The sequence below is a fragment of the Felis catus genome, chromosome F2 (genome assembly GCF_018350175.1).
Source record: "Felis catus isolate Fca126 chromosome F2, F.catus_Fca126_mat1.0, whole genome shotgun sequence".
NCBI lineage: Eukaryota > Metazoa > Chordata > Mammalia > Carnivora > Felidae > Felis > Felis catus.
Window position 1 is genome coordinate 28947940 of NC_058385.1, and position 25057 is coordinate 28972996.

The window sequence follows — 25057 nt, forward strand, 5'->3', positions numbered from 1 at the left end:
TTGGAGTCATATCCAGCTAAATAAAGAACAAAGATTGCTAGCTGGTTAAACAACTAAAAAGCTATTTAAACATTACTAAAAAGTTACTTAAAAGTTAATTGAATCAATTTTGAAACACTGACTTGGAGATTTTTCCTATAGACTGGAAGGATCATAATTAAACTTAATTGTAGTCATGCTAGATTTCCTCCCGATGTTTATTTTTCTTCTAGTTATATTTCAGACAATTAATAGCATCTAATGACTCAGAGTTTTGTGTAATTACCACCAATGATTATAATCTCTCTCTTATGGAATGTTCTTTTCACACAGGCACACTGGAACTGAGGGAAATTTATAATTATTCATGAAAGTCCCTCTATAGGCTGTAAAAAATTTATCAGACTTTAAAACAAATTTATTATGCATTTATATTTCTATTTGTAGCTAGAAAAAAGATGATAAAAACTAAGTATACTTTTAAAAGTTCTAATAGTTCCCTCTCCAACAGACCCTTTCTTTCCTTTAATTTTAGAGTATTCAAGAAAAAGGAAAATAGAAAGGGAGACACTTTTTATTTTTTAATTCCTCGAAATGCTTAGTTGATAGGTCTCCTTTCCCCTTAAGTGTGAAAGCATTTTAGTGAAAGTTTCACCTCAACTTTGTCAATAATTAATCCTCTGTTTCTTTGAAAAGTCTGACAATGTAAGAGTAACAATAACAGGCCATAAAACACTCCCCCCTAATTGTGCAAGGGCTCATTCTTCCCTAACCAGGTTCGGGTTGACTGGAATGTGCTGAAGTCACATTCCAGCACCTACCACCAGCCAGAACCACACAGGACTCCAAAGGGAATGGACAGGAATCTTTATCTCTAGTTCTCCACTTAGCAAGGAGGACTAGGAAGAAGGGCTAGAAGAGGCAGGGAGGCACAGTGAAAATGGAAACGGGGCTGGAAAACAAGGGCAAATTAACTAGGGAGGAGAACTGGTCTGTGTGTAGAAGGACGGGGCAAACAGGAAAGAGAAAATCAAACCAAGGGTGAGGCCAATTAAAATAAGTCAGGGAGGATGATAGAAAAGCAGATCAGAGATCAGTCAGTAAGGACAAAAGCATCACATGCAGAAAGAAGGAACACATTTCAGAAGGTAAACAGTGTTCATTCCCAGGGATCCATCCCTTCCCCCTTCCTCTCTATCAAGAAAACGTAGTTGGAAATCCAACTGGAAGACTTCTTCATTTATCTGGCTAGTGAATGACTGAATGGAAACTTAAAAACCAAATCTTTAAATTCTTACTGGGATCTACTTAGTAACTCTTTAAGACAGGGTTCTATCATGAATTAAAAAAAATTTTTTTAATAAATTTTTGCTTTGAACTTTTTGTTTTAATTTGCTCTTGAGTGATGGGGCTGGTCTCAAGAGAGGGAACTCACTGTGACATCTTGGCCCAAAGTCCTCAGAGATCTTTTTTCTTAATAATTTTATTCAGGTATTATAACATACCGTAATATTCACCAGTTGTAAACATACAGTCAATTATCTTTTGTTAATGTACCTGGTTGTACAACTATCACCATGATCTGATTTTAGAACTTGGGTCATCACCCTGGTAAGACCTCACTAGCCCATTTGGCAGTTAATTTCCATTCCTACTGTAAGCCCCAGGCAACCACTGATCTACTTTTCTATTTCTGTAAATTTGACCATTCTGGACATTTCATCTAAATGGAATTATATAATACATGGTCTTTTGTGACTGGCTTCTCTCACTCTGCAATGTTTTTGAAGTTCATCTGTGTTGCAGCAAGTATCAGTTTTGCATTTTTTTTATTGCTGAACAGTATTTCATTGTGTAGCTATTCCACATTTCCTTCACCTCTTCACAGGCTGGTGGACATTTGGATTGTTTCCACTTTTTGGTTATGATGAATAATGCTGCTGAGAACATTCCTGTGCAAGTCTTTGTGTGATCAATGCTTTCATTTCTCTTGGTTAGATGCCCAGGGATAGAATTGCTGGATTATATGGTAAAGTTATATGTACCATTTAAAAAAACCTGCCACGGTTTTTTGAAGCGGCCACACCATTTTATATTCTCAGCAAGATAAGAAGGAAGAACAATGTATGTGTGCTTATCTTCATATTTTTGTCAACTTATGTTATTATCTTTCATTTTTATACTTTTATTTTTAAATTTTCAGCTTTACTGAACCATAATTGACATAAAATTGTAAGATATTTGAGGTGTACATTATGGTGATTCGATACATATAGATACATTTTGAAAAGATTCTTCCATCTAGTTAATTAACATATCACCTCACTTTTTTTTTAAGTTTTTACTTATTTAAGTAATCTCTACACCCAGCATGGGGCTTGAACTCACGATCCTGAAATCAAGAGTTGCATGTTCTTCTGACTGAGCCAGCCAGGTACACCACCTCACTTTTTTTTTTTTTAATGAGAATATTTAAGTTCTATTGTCTTAGCAAATTTCAATTACACAATATGGTGATATCAACTATAGATCCTCATACTTTATTCATCTTATAGCTGAAAATTTGTATCCTTTTACCTACTTCCTATTTCTGCCACCCTTTGGATCCTGGCAACTACTTTGCTACTTTGTTTCTATGAGTTTGACACTTTAAAAAAAAGTGGGTTTTTTTTTTTTTTTTAAGATTCTACACGTAAAGGATGAAATGTAGTATCTTTCTCTGATTTATTTCACTTAGCATAATGCCCTCAAGGTCCATCCATTTGTTGCAAATGGCACGATTTCCTTCTTTCTCTCGGATGAATAACAATCCTGTGTCATTTTCTTCATCCATCTGTTGACAGATACTTAAATCATTTCTATATCTTGGCTGTTGTAAATAATGGTGCAATGAACATGGGAGTGCAGATATCTCTTCCAATCCATGAGCATGGAATCTTTCCATTTATTTGTGTCTTCTTCAATTTCTTTCATTAGTGTCTTATGGATTTCAGTGTATAGGCCCTTCACATCCTTGGTTAAATTCATTCCTAGGTATTTTATTATTTTTGATGCAGTTATAAATAGGATTGTTTTCTTAATTTCTCTGATAGTTCATTACTAGTGAATAGAAACACAACTGATTTTTATCTATAATTTTATTGAATTAGCTGATTAGTACTCTAACAGGTGGAGTCTTTAGAATTTTCTCTACATAATACATCATCTGAAGATAGAGAGTTTTTTATCTTCCTTTTCAATTTGGATGTATTTTCTTTTTCTTGCCTGATTGCTTTGGCTAGAATTTCCAGTATTATGTTGAATAAAAGTGGCAAGAATCTTGTTACTGATCTTAGAGGAAAGGCTTTTAGCTTTTCCTCATTGAGTATGATGTTGGCTGTGGGCTTGTCAAATATAGGCTTTATTATGTTGAGGTATATTCCCCCTTACCCAGTTTGAGAGGTTTTTAAAAATCATTAATGGATATTGAATTTTATCACATGCTTTTTCTGGATCTATTGAGATGATTATAGATTTTTATCCTTCATTTTGTTAATGTGATGAATCACATTGATTAATTTGTGGATGTTGAACCATGCTTGCATCCCTGGAATAAATCCCTCCTGATTATGGTGTATTATCCTTTTAATGTATTGTTTAATTCGGTTTGCTAATAATTTATTGAAGATTTTTGCATCTATATTCATCAAGGATATTGGCCATAATTATCTTTTCTTGGAATGTCCTTATTTGTTTTTCATATCTGGATAATGCTGGCCTCTTAAAATGAGTTTGGAAGCATTCCTTCCTCTTTAATTTTTTTTTTTTAAGATTTTATTTTTCTTGGGCACCTGATTAAGCATCTGACTTTGGCTCAGGTGATGATTTCACAGTTCGTGGGTTCAAATCCTGCATCGGGTGAGCTCGAGCCCCGCTTAGGGTGAGCCCTGCTTCTCTCTCTCTCCTCTCTCTCCCTGTTAGAGAGAGTAGTATATTGTTTAATTCCACATACTGGCTCACTTGCACACACGCACGCGTGCGCACTCTCTCTCTCTCTCTCTCAAAAAAAAAAAAAAAAAGATTTTATTTTTCTTAAGTAATCTCTATACCCAACGCGGGGCTCGAACTCACAACCCCAAGATCAAGAGTTGCATGCTCCACCAACTGAGCCAGCCAGGCACCCTCCCTCCTTAATTTTTTGTAGAGAAGAATTGGTATTAATATTTCTGTGTTTAGTGGAATTGGCCATTGAAGTCATCTGTTCCTGGACTTTTGTTTGTTGGGAGATTTTTGATTACTGATTCAATGTCCTTAGTAGTAATTGGTCTGTTCAGATTTTCTATTTCTTCATTATTGCCTTGGTAGGCTGTGTGTTTCTAGGGATTTATCCATTTCTTCTAGGTTGTCTAATTTGTTGGTGTCAATTGTCCATAGTAGTCTCTTTATGATGCATTGCATTTGTGTGCTATGAGTTGGAATGCCTTTTCCATTTCAGATTTTGAGTCCTCTGTTTTTCTTAGTAAGTCTAGCCAAAGGTTTGTCTATTTTGTTTATCTTTTCAAAAAAAACCCACAGCTCTTAGTTTTATTGATCTTTTCTATTGTCTCTAAGGATTTTTTTTTTATTTGAGAGAGAGAGAGAGAGAGAGAGAGAGAGAGAGAGAGAGAGAGAGAAAGAGAGAGAGAGAATCCTAAACAGGCTTGACGCTCAGCATGGAGACTGACATGGGGCTGGATCCCAGGACTCTGGGATCATGACCTGAGCCCAAATCAAGAGTCAGATGCTCAAACAACTGAACCACCCAGGTGCCCCTCTATTGTCTTTTCTACTCTTTCATTTATTTCTTTTTTTCTTTAGTAAAATCTTTCAAGATTTATATGACCTGAAGAGAAACCAGAATATTTCCATTTCTTTCTCTCTACTAATTTGGGGCTCAGTTTTCTTTTTCTAGTTCCTCAAAGTATGAAGTTAGGTTGTTGATTTGAGATTTTGGTTTTTAAAGTAATCTCTACATCCAACACGGGGCTCAAACTTACAACCCTAAGATCAAGAGTTGTGTACTGTACTGACTGACCCATCTAGGTACCCTGAGATCTTTTTTTTTTAATCTATGCATTTGTTGCTATGAACACCCCTCTTAAAACTGCTTTTGTTAGATCCCATAACTTTTGTATGTTGTATTTCCATTTTTTTTTCTCTAAAGTCGTTTTTTTCTCTTTTAAAAAAATACTTATTTGTTTAAGTAATCTCTACCCCCAATATCAAAGTCATGACCCTGAGATCAAGAGTCACATGCTCTTCTGACTGAGCCAGCCAGGTGCCCCTTGATTTCTCTTTTGATTTTTTTGTTGACCTATTGGTTGTTCAGTAGCATATTGTTTAATTTCCACATATTTGTAAATTTCCCAGTTTTCTTCTTGGAACTGAGTTCTAGTTTCATACCATTGTGGTCAGAAAAGATGCTTGATATGATTTCAGTCCTCCTAAACGTATTAACACTTGTTTTGTTGCAGAACATTTGATCTATCCTGCAGAATGTTCCATGTGTGCTTGAGAAGAATATGTATTCTGCTGCTATTGGATAGAATGTTCTGTAAATATCTGTTAAGTCCAAATAGTCTAAGATGTAGTTTAAGTCCAATTTTTTTCTTGTTAATTTTCTGTCTGGATGATCTATCCTTTGTGGAAAGTGGGGCACTGAAGTCCTCTACTATTATTTTGCTGTCTACTCTCCCTTTGGGTCTGTTCCTCTTGTCAGACTGACCCCTTTATTATTATATAATGACCTTTTTTTGTGTCTTATTATAGTCTTTGGGCTTAAAGTCTATTTTGTCTGATATAAGTCGGTTACTTCTGCTTTCTTTTGGCTTCCATTTGCATGGAATATTTTTTTCCATCCTTTTATTTTCAGTCTATGTGTGTCCTTAAAGCTGAAGTAAGTCTCTTGTAAGCAGCATTAGTTGGATCTTGTTTTGTGTGTGTGTGTGTGTGTGTGTGTGTGTGTGTGTGTGTGTGTTTGGTTTGGTTTTTAATCCATTCAGCCACTCTATGTCTTTTGATTGGAGAATTTAGTCCATTTACACTTAAAGTAATAATTGATAGGTATGGACTTATTATTGCCATTTTTTTCATTGTTTCCCAGCTGTTTTGTAATTCCTTTGTTCTTGTCTTCCTCTCTTTGTGATTTGATCATTTCTATTGTGGTCTGCTTAGATTCCTTTCTTTTTATCTTTTGTGTATCTGCTTAATATTTTTGCTTTGTGGATACCATGAAATTTATATAAAACATCTTATATATATAATAGTCTGTTTAAGCTGATAACAACTTAACTTTGAACACATACTAAAGCATTACATTTCTACTCCCCAGCTTTATGTTTTTGATGTCACAATTGGTCTCTTTTTACCTTTTGTATCCATTAACAAATTATTATAATTATAAATATATAATTATAGTTATTTTTAATGCTTTGTTATTTAGTCTTCATACTAGATTTATAAGTGGTTTATCCACCACTGCAACATTAGAACATTCTGGATTTAACCATATTTTCCTTTTATCAGTGAGATTTATACTTTCATACAGTTTCCTTTTACTACTTAGTGTCCTTTCATTTTAGCTTGGAGAAGGTCCAAGCTTGGAGAAGGTACATTTTTTGTAAGGCCAAGCTAGTGGTGCTGAACTCCTTCAGCTTTTGCTTGTCTGGAAAATGTTCTCTGTCTTTCAGTTCTGTAAAACAACTTTGTTGGGTAGAGTATTCTTGGTTGGCAGCATTTCAGCACTTTGACTACATCATGCCACTTCCTTCTGGCCTGCTGAAAATCTGCTGATAGTCTTATGGGGATTCCCTGTATGTAACATGTTAATTTTCTCTTGTTGCTTTTAAGATTCTCTCCTTGTCTTAAACTTTGACAATTTAATTATAAATTGTCTCAGTGTGGGCATCCGTCTCTTATTTTTATTTTATTTTTTTAAATGTTTATTTTGAGAGAGAAAGAGCATGAGTGGAAGAAAGGGGCTGAGGGAGGGAGAGAGAGAACCCCAAGCAGGTTCCATGCTTGTGTGGAGCCCAATTCAGGGCTCGATCCCACAACTGTGAGATCATGACCTGAGCCAAAATCAAGAGTTGGATGCTTAACTGTCTGAGCCACCGAGGTGTCCCTGTCTTTTAAAGTATAGCCTTTCCCATGGATGTGAAGTGGTATTTTGTGTGGTCTTAATCTGAGTTTCCCTAATGATTAATAATGTTAAGCATCTTTTCATAAACTTATTAGCTATTCTTATATCTTATTTAGTAAAACATATATTCAAATCTTTTGCCCATTTTTAAATTGGATCATTTGTCTTCTTACTACTGAACAATAATCGTTGTTTCTATCTTCTGGATACAAGTTATGAGATACATGATTTACAATATTTGCAATATTTTCTTACATTCTGCATCTTTTCATTTTCTTTTTTTGTCTTTTCATTTTCTTAAGCGTGTCTTTTAAAGAACAAAAGTCTTTAATTTTAATAAAATCCAATGTATTGTCTTTAATGTATTGTGTTTTTTGTATTGTACCTAAGAAGTCTTTGCCTAAGCCATATTCACAAAGATATTTTTCCTATGTTTTCCTCTAAAAATTTTGTAATTTTTATGCTTATAATTAGGTCTCTGATCTCTTTTGTGTCCATTTTTTGGTTAGGGTGTAAGATAAGGATCTAAATTCATCTTTTTCATCTAATAACTTTTATTTTATTTTTTATTTTTTAAAATTTACATCCAAATTAGTTAGCATATAGTGCAACAATGGTTTCAGGAGTAGATTCTGTAGTGCCCCTTACCCATTTAGCCAATCCCCCCTCCCACAACCCCTCCAGTAACCCTGTTTCTTCTCCATATTTAAGAGTCTCTTATGTTTTGTCCCCCTCCCTGTTTTTATATTATTTTTGTTTCCCTTCCCTTATGTTCATCTGTTTTGTCTCTTAAAGTCCTCATATGAGTGAAGTCATATGATTTTGTCTTTCTCTGACTGACTACTTTCACTTAGCATAATACCTTCCAGTTCCATCCATGTACTTGCAAATGGCAAGATTTCATTCTTTTTGATTGATGAGTAATACTCCATTGTATATATATATATACACCACATCTTCTTTATCCATTCATCCATTGATGGACATTTGGGCTCCTTCCATACTTTGGCTATTGTTGATAGTGCTGCTATAAACACGGGGGTGCATGTGTCCGTTCGAAACAGCACACCTGTATCCCGTGGATAAATGCCTAGTAGTGTAATTGCTGGGTCGTAGGGTAGTTCTATTTTTAGTTTTTTGAGGAACCTCCATACTTTTTTCCAGAGTGGCTACACCAGCTTGCATTCCCATGCATCTAATAACTTTTAAAAATTTAGAAAAATACTACATTTTTTGATAACAATATTTGGGATTTATGACACTATGTTCTTTAAACTACCTGATCTTTTCTCATTTATTAGTTTTTTATTCTTTGTTATATCCTCCTTTAGGACAAAATACTAGAGGTACAAAGTGGCCTTACATGTGTTTTTCACTGCTATATCCTCAATACTCAGTAAATATTTGATGAGGGAATGAATGAATAAATGAATGAATGAAGTACTAGGGTAGTAAATCAGTTTGGATAAACAAAAATGTCTTTTACTGCCCGAATGGGAGAGGGGGTCTAGAACAACAGTCCTACGGAACATACTTGAGCACAGTGCTAGGGGTAAGGGCTCACCTTAGGTTTGGGTCTTTATTCATGCCTCTCTGACTCAACACCTGGACCTGCCGCTGGAAATAATGCTGATACAGTGCCTTCTGCCTACCCCAAGTATAGCTCTGGGGGGGTGGGATTTAGCGTAGTAAATGGCATGGGCTTTATATCAGATATTCATTTTTTTTTTATTTTTTTTTAACGTTTATTTGTTTTTGAGACAGAGAGAGACACAGCATGAATGGGGGAGGGTCAGAGAGAGGGAGACACAGAATCCGAAACAGGCTCCAGGCCCTGAAATGTCAGCACAGAGCCCGACGCGGGGCTGAAACTCATGACCTGAGCTGAAGTCGGCCGCCCAACCGACTGAGCCACCCAGGCGCCCCTATCAGATATTCATTTATTTGCTAAATGTATTCATGTCTCTTGCCATGTATCAGGCAATTTGCTAGGATGTGGGGAGTCTGGTAGACAAGGCAGATGTTTAGCTTGCCCTTATGAAGAGGTCAGCTCCAAGAACTTACTAACTAGCTGTGTGACCTTGTGAATATTATATAATCTCTCTAAACCTGTTTTCCTCATTCATAAACTGAGGATTATACTGTACTACCTCCTTTGATTTTGGTAAGTATTAAATAATTACATAAAGTAATGATAACAGCTATGCCATATAGTAAGTGTTCAAAATGGTATTATACATTTATTATACACACAGCCTATTCAGCCTCAACTTCCGTTTAGTATCTTTACGGATAGCTTTCAGTAAATCACTAAGGGACAGAAAATTAACATTTCTTTTAAAAAAACATTTAAACTTTTTTATTATAATGGCAATATATGCACTAGGGTCAAAAACAAATTCAAAGAGTACAGAGGCACGTACAATAAAAAGTTGTACTCCAATCCTTTCCTCACAAGTAATCACTGTAAGCAATTTTTTCCCTCCCCTCAAAAATCTTGTGCTTATAAAAGTATATATATGTACATCCCAAGAAAACCAACAGCAACGGAATTAGATACTACTAATTGGTTATCAACAGCATTTTCACTTAATAGTATATATTTTGGAGAGTTTTCTAAGAGCAGCGTATATTGTACTTATTCAGAATGAGTATTTCGTAATACTCTCAACAGAATTAAAAAAAAACTCTCTTAAGCTTTGAGAAAGTTTGTGGGCTACACCCTCCTTCCCTCTCCATCCCCAGAAGTTCCCAGTCTCAGCCCCAACAGCTTCTAGCAGTCGGGGACTGGTACCTGCCCACCCACATTTTTTGGCCTGTGGCCAGCTGAGGTCAAACCAGCAGCAGAGAGTAGGGGTGTGGCTGGGGGTGGCAAAGAAGGAAGAGAAAACAAGTTTTCTATGAGTCGCTGGGAAAAAGCAACAAGAGTAAAATCAAATTGACATAAGACACTAGCACCTAAAAGTGTTTTTATTACATGTATATTTAAATAAAAGGTATCAGGAAGAATGTTCCATAGGAGTTTAAAAGGCAATGGATACAGGAACACCAGTCTCTCTTTTTTTTTTTTTAACTTTTTTTTAATGTTTATTTATTTGTCAGAGAGAGACAGAGCATGAGCGGGGGAGGGGCAGAGAGAGAGGGAGGCACAGAATTGGAAGCAGGCTCCAGGCTCCGAGCGGTCAGCACAGAGCCTGATGCGGGGCTCGAACTCACAAGCTGCAAGATCATGACCTGAGCCGAAGTCGGTCGCTCAACCGACTGAGCCACCCAGGCACCCCAGCACCAGTCTCTTTAAAGCAGTAGCTATAGCTACCATGCATCTGAGTGCATAACCTGTGGATGTGGGCAGTGAGAAGAGACTTGGGGTCCCTGTGGATAAACGTGCCCCCCTGAAGTGCCAGGGGGTGGGTGGCGGGGGTGAGGAGAGAGATCCCTTCAGAGAAGGGAAAGAGCAGAACATCAAGGTTGGGCCTACTGCCGTATGAAGGAGAGGGAACACTTGCCCTTCCTCCCTGAAAATTAGGCTTCACGCTTCCTCTATTTTCCACCTGTTTGTGTCTTCTCCCACCTCACTGATCTTAGCCCAGTTGCTTTGACTTCTGTGAAGAGCTTTGCTAGAGCTCAGCTCCCAGCCATGACGCTAGATAACTGATGTCTATTTCTGACCAGAAACCCTTCTTAGTGGTTGGATGCTAAAAGCAAGTAAAATCTAAAACAGAGATTCTGATCATCTTAGGGGATGGAGAAATAGGTCTTTGCCTCTTTCTCTTGGCTTATTCGTTTCATCTCAGTTCTCTGTATGGTTTCTGGCCCACCTGGGCCAGAAAATAAGATTACAGAATGGCTTAAAGCTTCTAAATTAGTCTGTTACAGAAAGCAGCACCTCAGGCAACAGGCCTGGCTCAGAGCCCACACTCAAGAAAGCAGAATCTCTTCTTGGGTGGGGCTTTCCTAGACATAAAGGTTTTACCATGCCTCTAAGCAGGGGAAGCTTGGGCCAACATTACATGGGGCAGGTAACAAAATTAGGGACAATGAAACCAGATAAACCACCTCATTAGTGGCAGCTTACTAGTATAACCCATTTTAACAAAGAGAGGTAAGACAGAGGACTCAAGGTACCTGCTGTCAAGTTCTTTAAAATAGTCTCCTCTGGGGTGCCTGGGTGGCTCAGTCGGTTGAGCTGCCGACTTCGTCTCAGGTCATGATCTCATGGTTTGTGAGTTTGAGCCCCACATCAGGCTCTGTACTTGACAGCTCAGAGCCTGGAGTCTGCTTTGGATTCTGTGTCCCTCTCTCGCTGTGCCCCTCCCTCACTCATGCTCTGTCTCTCTTTCTCTCAAGAATAAATAAAACATTTAAAAAAATTAAAAAATAATAAAATAAAATAGTCTCCTCTGCAAAGGCAATGTTCTTTCCGGCAGTCTTGGTTTAGTTGAGAGGTCACATGTGCCTTCATCCAACACTGTGTGACAGTAAGTAGCAGTTCAGAGGGGGAGTCTCTAGAATTTGGTCTCCTCACTCCTGCTATGAAAGATCACCCCTGAACTGCTGAACCTCTTAGAGTCTTTTTATCAGCCATGGAATCAAGAGAGTAGAGGTCTAGGACCAATCTGTCTACACTCAACTAATTGTTGAGTGTTGATTTGCACATTAAAAATCACACTTACTCTGTCAAGATACAATCATTTTCTTAACTATGCACATCATGGTGATACTGTGTTGCTTGCTTTTCAGAAATTCAGAAAAAATATGAACGATTAAGCATATTTTCAAAACTGCCTGACATACACACCCACATGCACAGACATACCCACACACATATACAGGTAAAATAACTGAATGGAGACATAATTCTAAATAGCTTTTATCTTTGTAACAATTAGGAAAAAACTCTATGAATATTTGCCTTTTCAATTTCTACAGAGTACAAACTTCCCCAAGTATCACTTGGTGATTGAGTCTCTAAAGATTAAATAAAATGTCTTCCTGATACTTATAACCTGCATTCTCTAGCTAAGACAAGGCACAAAAGATTCTGTGACTGCATTATTCTTTGGAGCCAGGATTGTGGTTATGTGGGCAACCAGCCCTTTAGGACACAACAGGCTGGTGAACCATTGATTCATGAAACACTGCCAGGAGTGGCCTTAGGCCAGACCCCGGGGCAAGTTCAGCCAGCACCAGGGCATAGCCCAGGCCAGGAAGGAATAGTCAAATGTATAACTTCCTGTCTTTGTCAGAAACCTAAGAATCTGGAAATTATTCTCAGCTCCTTCCTTTTCCTTTATATCCTCCAGTCAATTATCAATGTCTCTCAACTGGTTGTACCTCCTAAACACCTCTCCAACTATCCACTCCTCTTTAACTCTATTGCTTCTTTCCTAGGTGATACTAGTTGGATTTTTTTTTAATTTTTATTTTAATTCCAGTTAGTTAACAATGTAATATTAATTTCAGGTGCACAATATAGCGATTCGGCAACTCCATACATCACCTGGTGCTCATCACAACAAGCGCACTCCTTAATATCCATCACCTATTTAACCTAAACCCCACCACCCTCCTTTTTTAGTAATCAAAACAGTATGGTACCGGCAGAAAAACAGAAACATAAATGAATGGAACAGAATAGAAAACCCAGAATAAACCCACAACTATATGGCCAATTAATCTTCAATAAAATAGGAAAGAATATCCAATGGGAAAAGGAATGTCTCTTCAACAGATGATGCTGGGAGAACTGGACAGCAACATGCAAAAAAAAGAAACTGGACCACTTTCTTACACCATACACAAAAATAAATTCACAATGGATTAAAGACCTAAATGCAAGTCCTAAAACCATAAAAATCCTAGAAGAGAACACAGGCAGTATAGAAACTATAGAAACTTTTTTCTGGATGTCTCCTGAGGCAAGGGAAACAAAAGCAAAAATAAACTATTGGGACTACATCAAAATAAAAACATGCACAGCAAAGGAAACAATCAACAAAACTAAAAGGCAACCTATGGAATGATAGAACATACTTGCAAATGACATGTCCGATAAAGGACTAGTATCCAAAATCTATAAAGAACTTATAAAACTCAACACCCCAAAACCAAACAATCCAATTAAAAATGGGCAGAAGTCATAAACAGACATTTCTCCAAAGAAGACATCCAGATGGACAACAGGTACATGAAAAGATGTTCATCATCACTTACCATCAGGAAGATGCAAATCTAAACTATAAGGAGGTGTCACCTCACACCCATCAGAATGGCTAAAATCAACAACACAAGAAACAACAGGTATTAGTCAGGATGTGGAGAAAAAGGAACACTGGTACACTGTTGGTGGCAATGGCTGGTTTTCCCAATGGGCTATATCCATCCACTTTTGTCCCCTCCACCAAGTTCCTGTACTATGGCCTGGTGGATTAAAAAAGCAAGTATATATTGAGCAATTCTCCTTCAGACTTCAATGATTTCCTTTCTGCTCTTAGACTGAAGATGAAAATCCACACCATGATCTAGAGGCCATGAATGAGCTGCCCCCTGTTCAACTCTCCAGGGCGTTCCTATTATTCACACCACTATTCCCCCATCCTCTCCACTGTCCTCCTGCTCTCCTCAGGGCTCCCTACAGCTCAGGAGATTTAGAGACAGGGAAGACTCAGGTACCTGAATTCTCCCTAAAACTCGTTAGGTAGTTGTGAACCACCACTATGGTTGAAAGCAGCTAGAATGAAGGCAGAGCCAATCTGAAACTTACTCCTTAAGATCAGTTAAACTTGTGAACATCAGGGTCTGACTCCGGTTTACAAAAGCCAGGAAAATTCCCAAAGAGGCAAGTCACTGGGCAGAATTTCTGGAAGAGCAGGTTACTGCTGCTGCTACCCCAAAAGGGTTTAAACCCACTGGGTAGGGGGTGTCTGGGTGGCTCAGTCAGTTAAGCATCTGACTCTTGATCTTGGGTCAGGACATGATCTCATGGTTCATGGGTTCGAGCCCCAAATTGGGCTCTGCACTAATAGGCTAGAGCCTGCTTGGAATTCTCTCTCTCTCTCTCTCTCTCTCTCTCTCTCTCTCTCTCTCTCCCCACCCCCCCCACCCTCCACACACAAGTACTCTCTGTCAAAATAAATAAATAAACTTAAAAAAAATTCGCTAGATAGATGCTCTTTTACTTTCTAGAAAATCTAAACCTAGCTAAAATATGAAATTATGAGGCTGAGCATGCATTCACAAAAGCACTGAAACATGATCTTCGATGGAGCAGATGTTTCTACATAAGCAAAGCTCAGCTGGGAAGGTCTTTCTTTGGAGGAACAGAACCGCAAGTTTGTAGATTCTGTTTACTCCTGCTACAACAGGGCTTGCTAAGTGAATTTGGATGAGCTGTGGGTCCAATCATGTTCTAGAAACTAGACAACTAGGAAAGGCAAAGGCTGGTCAACCTGGGTATTGCTCCTCTCTTCCAATTCCATTACAGAATGTGTGTCAAGTTCACTATTTTGCAGATATCTCATGAATTGCATTTTTAAAGTAGGATTGATTTTATTTGTCCTTGCTATATATAGCACACACTGAGTCCTCAGCCAGCTGTGGGAGGATATGGCTGCGTTTAGATTCCCATCTGAGTTGTGTGTGACAGTATCTGGCATGCTTTCAAAAACTGCAGTCATTACTTGGAAAGTAAGCACAGGGGGAAATAAATCAACTTTTAATGTCAGGATATCGCACCCTTTCTAACATTTTTTTGAATATGAATGAAGCAGTAACTATACAATTAACCTTGATACTATCACTCTATAGTCAGACAAGTACTTTACCAAAAGGTATTGTCTACCACAAAAATATTGTATCTAAAATTTAAAAAAACCAAAGAGCTTTCCAGGCCAGACAAAAATGTCTTTGTTAAAAATGATGATTGTATGTAAGTAATATATGCAAAAGGTCCCAAATAAAAGTGTTCAAAAGAACATACAAAGAAAAATCTATCCAGCTCCTACACCTGTGCTTCAGCCATCCAATTCCCTTTGCTGCAGGCAAACAGAATAAGCATGTTTTTACTTAACTGTCCAGAGAATTTTTATGCATTTGCACACACGTGGGCACATACATGCTATTGTACACCTTGCTTTTTTCCTTTTTTTTTTTTTTAATAGTATGTGCTGATAGCTCCACATTGGCATACAGAGACATGCTTAATTTAATTAACAGCTATGGGGCACCTGAATGGCTCAGTCGGTTAAGTGTCCAACTTCGGCTCAGGTCATGATCTCATGGTTCATGAGTTCAAGTCCCGCATTGGGCTCTGTGCTGACAGCTCAAAGCCTGGAGCCTGCTAAGGATTCTGTGTCTCCCTCTCTCTCTCTACCTCTCCCCTACTCACATTCTGTCTGTCTCTCTCAAAAATAAACATTAAAAAAATTTTAATTGTTAACAGTTGTGTTCCATGCAATCATTTCTTGACTGTCCAGTGAACCCTTCTCTACCATAAAGACCTCTTGTGGCTTCTCAGTGTTCAGGTATGATACAGAAAGGCCTCTACAACACATCCCAATTGGCAACCATTCTTTAGCCTTAGTTCTCCACTTGAATCAAACTCACCTACTGTGGCTCTTGAATGGTGTTCTAATCCCTGCTCTTTTGTTAACTTACCGGCTGGCTATAGACGGGTGATCTCACCCTTCTGGCCCTTGGTCTTCTCATCCATGAATGAGGGTTGGTACAGGGAAGGAAAGAGGTGCGTCCATTACTAAGATCCTTTTCACCTCTCACATTCTGTGAATCTGTGACTAGACGAGGTCAAAGGGCCTTTCCAACTCTACACTTTGATCAGCAATTTAAATTTTCACAGGTTTGATCTTGTTTCCTCAATTGTACATGAGCTTATTAAGGACAAGACCATTTATTTGTTTCCCCTAGAATGTCCTGTTAGAATGGTTGCTCCAAAAATGTTTGTTTTCTGGGTTGTCACTTCAAGTGCTATGCTTTAATAATTGCTCCAAACCTACTGCTTGAAATAGGTCAGTTAACCCAGTTTCTTTCTTTTAGGACAAGTGATAGAAATTACAATGTTGGCACTCTATCAGAACAACTGGGAACAATTCTTGATTTTAGCTTTAGGTCCTCAGCAATACATCTAACTTATGCAATCTATGCATTACTGACATGACACATAGAAATACTACTAATAATTTGAAAAGTAAAAGTATAGAGTTTTAGAAATAAAGAGAACATTAGGAAAGGCAAATTTCAACCTTTTTATTTTATAGATATGGAAAAATAAGGCCTAGAATTTAAGTGATTTGTCTAAGGATTGTGACTGAGCTGGTGTTAGGTTGAAGCAGGGTTAGAATCTGGGTCTCCTGACCCAAACGCTTTACAGAGTAAAGGAAACAGAACCTTTACAGAGTGTTCATTAGATGCCGTCATTAATTGCTGCTGCTTTATGTGGAATTTGCTACTCTACAAAACTATGTACATTTAATTTATTGATTTAACAACAGGTTTGACTCTTATTGCACTTCCTCATCTGAAAAGTTAGATTAATAAATGTACTTACCTTACATGATTGTAGAAGGATCACATGAGATAATGCCTGTAAGAGCCAAGACCAGATGTTATCTATAATTATTAAAGATCCTCATAATGAAAGGTCATTTTGTAATATAATTTCCCTTTCTGTTGATTTTTTTTAGAGGAGAGGCAGTTGGATTTAAATATCAGGTTTCATTGAAGACAGGCACACCTCTATATTACCCTAGCTAAGGTCACATCCCCTTAACTGACTTATCCTTTATCTTATTTTTTTTTTAATTTTTTTTAACATTTATTCATTTTTGAAAGGCAGAGAGAGACAGAATGTGAATGGGGGAGGGGCAGAGAGAGAGGGAGACACAGAAACAGAAGCAGGCTCCAGGCTCTGAGCTGTCAGAACAGAGCCCGACGCGGGGCTTGAACTCACGGACCGTGAGATCACGACCTGAGCCAAAGTCGGCCGCTTAACCGACTGAGCCACCCAGGCGCCCCTATCCTTTATCTTAATATGGGAGAATTGCCCTGGTTTTTGCTCATCTTTCAGTGACTATAAGGATTAGGAAAATTTCATTCATGCACACATAACTTTATGAATTTTGCCAAATCTGCATACCATCTCTGTTATTATTATTTAGTGTTTTTATTCAAATCTACCAAATTTTAATTTAAGTCTATTCATACACCATTTAGGGAAACACTAGTACAGTTAAGTGCACTGAGCTGAAAGATCAAAAGATTTGAATTCAAATCCTAGCTTTGCTCTTTACTAGTCATGTAATTTTGAGCAAGTTATCTGTTTCTTTATCTATAGAATAATGATTAAAGTATATAATTCACAGTGTTGTAATGGTGGTAACTAGGGTAATATATATGATAACACTTTGAAAAATGTGTCACCAATATATCTTAGTTATTGCTGTTAAATAAAGGGGAGATTAGGTTATTGGGAGAAGAAAGTGGTATTGTTTTAGTAGTGAGCAGTTTATTCAGAAGGGTAGGAAAGTGTATAAAGCATTTAAAGAGTGGATGTACAACAATGCACTATTACATAGGTTAGAAAATGGCAGAAAATTAATAAAATACTGCAAAAAGACAGAGGCAAAATCCACTCAAATTCACTTTGATGAAAACAACATTCTTAGTACAGGCACAACATAAAATTGTGGCAAGTTTATGTGAAGTTTTAAAAATAAAACTTCAAGCATTAAAATGTAATTATACATATAATGAATCAAAAGATGTGTTAATAGTAATTAGTGTTTTATATATTCTATTGCAATCACTAATTTTCTGAGACTAACATAATTTTCTTAATTGATCTCCAGAGTATAATGTAAATCATGTCAAGGCAACTAGTCCCTAGTTGTGAAGTGTATGAAAAGTCAAGACTACAAGCTTCTCAGACCCAAACCATGCTTACTTTAATAAAAAGCTCTTCGAAACATATGCCAACCCTTCTCCACTCTCTTCACCTCCTTGACTACCTGCTGTCCCATCACCTTCAACCTCACACGGAAACTAGAGTGGTTTGACTAGATTACTGTCAACTTCCTATCCCCAAACCTCTATGATGACCGTCTTCCTCTTCTCTCTGGACCTCCTTCCTAGTCTGAATCATCCAAGTCTTTATCAGAGCTTTGTGCTCTCTGCATCTTCTGTTCTCCCTGGGACTCGAATCTTGCCCTCTGCAGCTTTTATGAATCAGTATTAAATACTTTCACACCTTCCCTAACCGCAGGTTCCCATATATATAGCACAGCTTTGACGCTTTATCACTTATGGTCAGACGTGTCCAAAGAAGTCTATTTCTAATGACCTATTTTGTCTTCTGCATTCTTCACATCCCAACTCAGTGTCCACATTCCCTGTCCTCTAGGAATATTTTTCCCCCAAAGTATATCCAGAGATATTTTTATAGAGTATTGCACAAATAGTATAAATATAAAATTTGCCTGTAGTGCCACTACATAAATTGTCCATATGCACCCATTTCCCCTTATAAAACTTTTTTTCCATGTAAGTAGGTTTCTTGTAGTCATAGCACTCACACTGACTTCTCAATCCACTCTAGGAATAAAGCAGATCCTGCTACAAAAACTGGCTGGTCTGGCTTCAAGAGGCCTTTCACCTTCTACCTGAGAGATTGTCGCCTCCACTTATCTGAGTATATTCCTATTAAGATCCAACAAAGACTTTCATGCTGCTATATCTAATGTGTTCTTAAATCCAGACTTAAAGCTCAACTTCTTAGTAGTGTTTGACACAACTGATCACCCTTTGTGACACCTCCTCTTCTGCTGGGTTTGTGATGTCACACCCTCCTGGTGACTGCCTACTTTGGTGGCCCCTTCTCAATTTCCTCCAATGGCTCTTTCTCCTCTGCTGTTCATGCCATTTGGGAGTTCCTAAGGACTCTAACCTGAGCTCCTTAGCTGCCACTTTACAAACTCTCCTTAGGGGAGATCATAAACTACTGAGGCTCCCAGGGCACCTGGGTGGCTCAGTTGTTGAGGGTCCAACTTCAGCTTAGGTCATGATCTCATGGTTTGTGGGGTTGAGCCCCACATTGGGCTCCATGCTGACAGTGTGGAGCTTGCTTGAGATTGTCTCTCTCTCTCTCTTTCTCTCTCTCTCTCTCTCTCTTTCTCTCTCTCTCTCTCTCTCCCCCCTCTCTCCCTCTCTCTCTCTCTGCCCCTCCCCGACTTGCACTTTCTCTCTCTCTCAAAATAAATATATAAACTTAAAAAAAACTAAACTGTTGAGTCTCCCATTTCCATCTTTATGCTGGTGATTCTCAAATTCATATATCCAGCAAAGACCTTTCCCAGAACTTCCTGTCTATCTAATGGTCAACTGGATATGTCTACAGGATTTTTCATGACAGGCATACAAAGTTCAGTGTTTTCTAGAACAGAACTCAATGTCTTCCTACTTCCAAATTTTATCTTCCCAAGTATTCTTTGTATTGGTAAAGACCACCACCATCCACTCAGATGCTTGAGCCAGAAGTCTAGGTTAAATCATCATTGATTTATTCTTTATTTACCTTTTCCTTACCATGCCCTCTTCCAATTCATTAATTACTAAAACTTTTCCAGTCTATCTCCTACACACTTCTTCAATCCATTTGCTTCCCTAAATTGTCACAGTCACCACAGCAAGTCCAAGGCACCATCATCTTTCACCTTCCCACTAAAGTACCTGTGACTATGTCACTTCTCTCCTCACACTCTTTAATGGTACCCCATTGCCTTTAGGATAAAGGCTCGAATCCTTAATACCTACAAGGTTGTGTGTGATCTTCCTTCTGTCTGGTTGTAGAGGTTCATCATGTGTCATTCTCTCCCTCACTTTCTCCATTCCAGAAACTGGTCTTTCAGTTCTTTGCAATTGAGAAGCCACATTCCTTCTTACCTTGGGACTTTGCCTGGAGTACATTAGCTTAATTTCCAGGCCCCTACTGCTGTTCCTTCTCTGTCATCTCCCACAACTCTCTAGACCTCCCTCTGCCCCAACTTTAACATAGTTACCTTTTTCTTTAGGTCTTGGTGTAAACAAGAACAATTTGTTCTCCTTCTCAGTATTATCATAATTACATCTGCAGAAATTTTCAGTGTATTTCCAGCTACTAATCTGTATGCCCCATGAGGACAGTGAATTTTCCTGACAGATACATATAGAATAAATATTTGTTGAAGTAATTTATTTTTCAGGCATCTTTCTGGCTATTAACTTAAGATTTCTTTACAGTAAGACATTTGAATAACCCCTTTCACTCATTAGATTGAGATAACTGGAACTATGAGGATTTTTTTTAAAGCTTTTGAAAAATAAAGTCTAAATTAATTGAAGGTTTAAGAGAAAAAAAATTCATTTTCCCCTGAGACTTTATGTGGAAAGACTTTCACCTGTGAAGAAGAAAAAAAGATTTCCAAAACCTACTTAGGGAGTCAAAAGCAAATTGATAATACCAATAGCTGCCATTTATTTGGCACTTTCTATTTTCCAAGGTGATAACAGTGAGAGTATATCAATTAATTTAAAATAACCATACGGTAGTTACTATTTTTAGCCTTACGTTAGAGGGTAGTTGTTCCTTCTGTTTACTGCTCTAAGAGAAGGATGAGGGAACGGTCTCGCGCCTCTTAATTAGGTCATATTTTACAGTTACGCTAGATTCTGATAATGACTGGGACTCTTTCCCGGCTGGCTCGGCTAGACCCCAGGCCACGCTGCCAGAGGACTGTCTCTCACCAGGTGCCGCCTCTTGCATCACAGATTTTTCTCGGATGGATTTGGCTCCATCTTATTACTGCCAAAGGGATTTATCTCGTCACGCATTGCCCTTGAGGCCGTGGTAACTAGGCCTGTGATTTTTTTTTTTTTGGACACTGTGGTTCTTCAACAATGTTCAGTAAAGAGAACTCTGGAAGGGGACCACATGTAGCTCCTCGGGAGGCATAAAGGATGGCAAGTAGTGAAGGTATAGGAGGGAGCTGGAGAATAACATATCTTGTTTCATTCATTCACCCATCCACTTATTAATGAAATGTATTGTACAAATATCTACTGCTTTTCTACCATGTGCCAAGTAGCATATTAGTGAATGAGAAGTTCCTGTCCTCAAGGCGTTTATAGCCTAGTTGTAGAAACGGCTAAGTAAATCTAGAAGATACTGTTGAGGGAGCATAAAAGAGGAGTATTCTAACGGTCAGAACTCTTAAGGTTATAAGACATGAACCCAATTCAAAAACTGATTAGGCAAAAGTATTAATATTTATTGACTTAGGGAAAGAGGGCTGGAATAACAAAGCTCTGAGAAGGACAGACCCACAGCAAGAACTTGGTACCAACTGGCACCCGGCACTAGAATATTCCTAGGAGTTTTGGAGTGTGTGTGTGTGTGTGTGTGTGTGTGTGTGTGGAGAGAGAGAGAGAGAGAGAGAGAGAGAGAGAGAGAGAGAGAGAGGTGGGGGAGGGGCAGAGAGAGGAAAGTGAAAATCCCAAGCAGGCTCTGCACTGCTAGCACATAACCTAATGTGGGGCTCGAACCCCTGAACTGTGACAATATGACCTGAGCTGAAACCAAGAGTCGGACGCTTGACTGACTGAGCCACCCAGGTGCTCCTCCCCAAATGTCGGCTTTATTCTCCCTTACTGCAGGCCAAATCTCAGCACAGGTCAAGAAGCAAAGGGTTCCATCAATTCTAAGCCTCACATCAACCCAGGGTCTGACTCAGAGAGGATCGGATCCTCTTTTTCAAATACAATCTAAAAATCCCCAGGGAAGAACTCAAATCAACCCACTTTGGGTCACATGCCCATCTCTAGACTGGTGATTCTCAACTTCAGGCAGTTTTGCCCCTCGAGGGATATTTGGCAATGTCTGGAGACATTTTCTATTGTTATGACTGGTGGGGGTGGAGAGGGTGCTATTGGTATCTAGTGGCTGGACTCAAGGAATGCTGCTAAACATCCTACAACACATAGGACAGCTCCTCCCCCCCACAACAAAGAGACATCCAGTACAACATGTCAATAGTGCTGAGATTGCGAAACTCTTCTAGATCAATCAGCTGTGGTGTGGGGGAGGGTAGAGAGGGGCATCAAAGGCTCTCTTTAAAAAGTGAAGTATTGGCTGATACTTAAAGGATGAGTGGGAATTAGCCAGGGAACTAAGAAGCCAGGGAAAGCTGATCCATGGAGGGAAGTACCTGAGCAAAGAACAAGGACTGCCCAGAGCAGGCACCCATGAATAGCACTAGTAACTTCACCTCTCAGTGCTGGTATCATCATCCTGCAGAGCAATTACAATAATATTAAGCACAAATAATAGGTCATGTATATTTCCTCCACTATATTAAATTTTTTGTCAAGGGCTAGTGTTTTATCTGAAATTTATTTCTATTTATCAGGAGATTGCTTTAGTCAGGTGTTAAAACACATGAGTTGACAAGACCTAGTGGGTAGTAGCACTGACTCTGGAACCAAACAGCCCTGGCTTTGAATTCAGGCCCATCACTTCCTAGGGGTGTCCACGGCCACCACAAGTGGAACAGGCCAGTGCTAGGGAAATGCAGAAAGGAGGACGTCACTTTGGATGGGAGTGGATATGGCCAGCCACACGAGACCGGGAAGAGGAACCTAGACCTTTTAGGATGAATAAAATTTGGTAAATAGAAGTGAGTAAGGGATACTAGGTAGAGAAAGCAGTATGTTCCAAGGTTTGGAGTTAGGAAGGAGTATAAATGTAGGTAAAATAAGTCAAAAGTAATTCTAGGATATAGTGTGTGTGTGTGTGTGTGTGTGTGTGAGAGAGAGAGAGAGAGAGAGAGAGAGAGAGAGAGAGAGAGAGAGAAATGGGAAACTAGAAGAGGGAGTGGACTTGAGCAGTTTAATTTTGGACACAAATGAGCATTTCTTATGGAAAGTGTAAGTAGAGGTGTTCAGAGAAAAGTCAGTATCAGGCAGGATATACATTCAGGTGAGAAGTCAAGAGTTGGAGATTTGTATGCATGAGAAGGAATTCTTCCTTCATGTAAAATCCTTAGGAGGAGAAAAGAGAAAACAAATGCTTGTTGCAAGAAAGAAAGGAGGAAGAAGGGAAACGAAAACAGATGTGTAAATAAAGACAGAAAAGAATAAAATCAAGATGATGTGGTGTCATGGAAACCCAAGAAGGAGAGAATTTGAAGAAAGAATGGTCAATAGCCAAATACTGCAAAGAGACCAAAGGTGGTCAAAGCTGCTAAAGAGGTGACTGGACACGTACAGTGCAACTTAAATTTTGTATTTCTAGTTAGAGGGTGGGGGTAGGCATGCTTTGGAGGAAGCCTGGAGTAGAAGTGGGGTGAGGACGTAGAGACCACTAGGATACGACAGCCTTTAAAAATTTGGATGCAAGACCACAATGCCCCCTATCATTGCCATTATTTCACGTTAATTTGAAATTCTTAACCCAATGCACAAGTGCAAGAGAAAGAGGAATAATAACTGAAAATAAGCTAGCAAAACACATGCACTTGTAAATTATATTATCTTCTACCCACAGTGCCTCAAAGATGTAAATAAATAAAAAAAAACTATTAAAACTAAAAATAAAACAAAACAAAAACAAAACTATTAAGGCTAATACAAGAGCTCATAAGCTGACTAATTACAAAGTAAACATACATGGCCACCAGTTACTAAAAAAAAAAATCCAATTCACAATTGAAACTCAGAATGACTAAAAAGAAGGATTGAATAAGTAGAAAGATATAAGATCTCCAATATTGTATATGTATCAATCACCCATAAATTCATATAAATGTTTAGTACAACTCCAATCAAAATTCCAATGCACCTTTGGGATCATTTGACAAACCAATTCTAAATAACATTGAAGATAGAGGCTGGATCCTACAGAAAGACGTGGTAAAAAATTCTTCTTGGTGAGTTAAAGGATTTTAGGAAAGGGATATTAATATTCAATTTTAAGACTCATCTATTTAATATAAACCCCTTCCATTTTCTCATTCAGGAAAATCTGCCAAAAGTAGGAATGTCTTGTGTGGCAGTTTCAGGGAAGAAAAATTCAAACCAAAGGGGGTAGAGTTCCACCTTTAGACTGGTGGTGAATAAAGAGAAAAGAACAGCTTGAGAAGGTGAATTCATGATTAAATTTGGTAGAATCAGAACTGGGAGCCAGAAATGACTATGAGACTAGGAACCCATGGGAACTTGAAGCAATCTTAGAAAATGAACCGCAACTGCAGTGTGATGTGGGAGAGGTCTTGAGCCAACCTACTCTATAATCTCAGAGTTGAGGATAATGTCAGTTGACATCTCAGTTACATATGTGAAATCTTAACTTTCCTAGAAATTCCTAGGGAAAAAAAAGACACATTATTCCTAGTGCTTATATCTCTGTAGTATTGAATTATAGACAATTTTTATTTTGTTTTTATGCTTTTCTGAGTTTCCTGAATTTTGTATAATAAATGCAAGTTACTTTTATAAGAAAAGTTTAGGGGAGCCTGGCTGGCTCAGTAGAGCATGTAACTCTTGATCTTGGGATTGCAAGTTTGAGCCCCACATTAGGCGTAGAGATTATTTAAAAATAAAATCTTAAAAAAAAAAAAGAAAAGAAGAGTTTGTCAGTGAAAAATAGAATTGAGAAGAATGCTTGGGTGCAAAGCAGGGTCAAGTAAAGCTTTTGAAGTTCACTTGCTTGGTGGTTTCCAGAAGGGTCACAGCAAATGATTCTCTCAGTGTCTCATCTTCAGCCATAATTAGTGATCATGGTTCTCACTCTGTTTTGCCATCATCACCAAGCACTAAGGGAGAGCAACATATCTTCACCCATGATCCCTCCTTCTGACTTCCCATACAGATGATGCC

General features: G+C 38.3%; 1 long non-coding RNA gene across 9 annotated transcripts in view; it reads right to left on the reverse strand.

The window, feature by feature from the left end:
- The window catches only part of LOC102900800, a 207721-nt gene that overhangs the window by 61796 nt on the left and 120868 nt on the right, over window positions 1-25057 (reverse strand). For 6 of the 9 annotated variants that reach the window (XR_006592765.1, XR_006592762.1, XR_006592766.1 and 3 more), the window contains exons 6-7: window positions 16701-16736; window positions 13352-13410 (exon numbers count right to left, since the gene is read on the reverse strand). The exons of 2 other annotated variants lie outside the window; for them this stretch is intronic. This is a non-coding gene — a long non-coding RNA (uncharacterized LOC102900800). Of the gene's footprint in view, window positions 1-13351; window positions 13411-14262; window positions 15837-16700; window positions 16737-25057 lie in introns of those variants that run through there. One more of the 9 variants, XR_006592769.1, reaches the window with a different exon arrangement.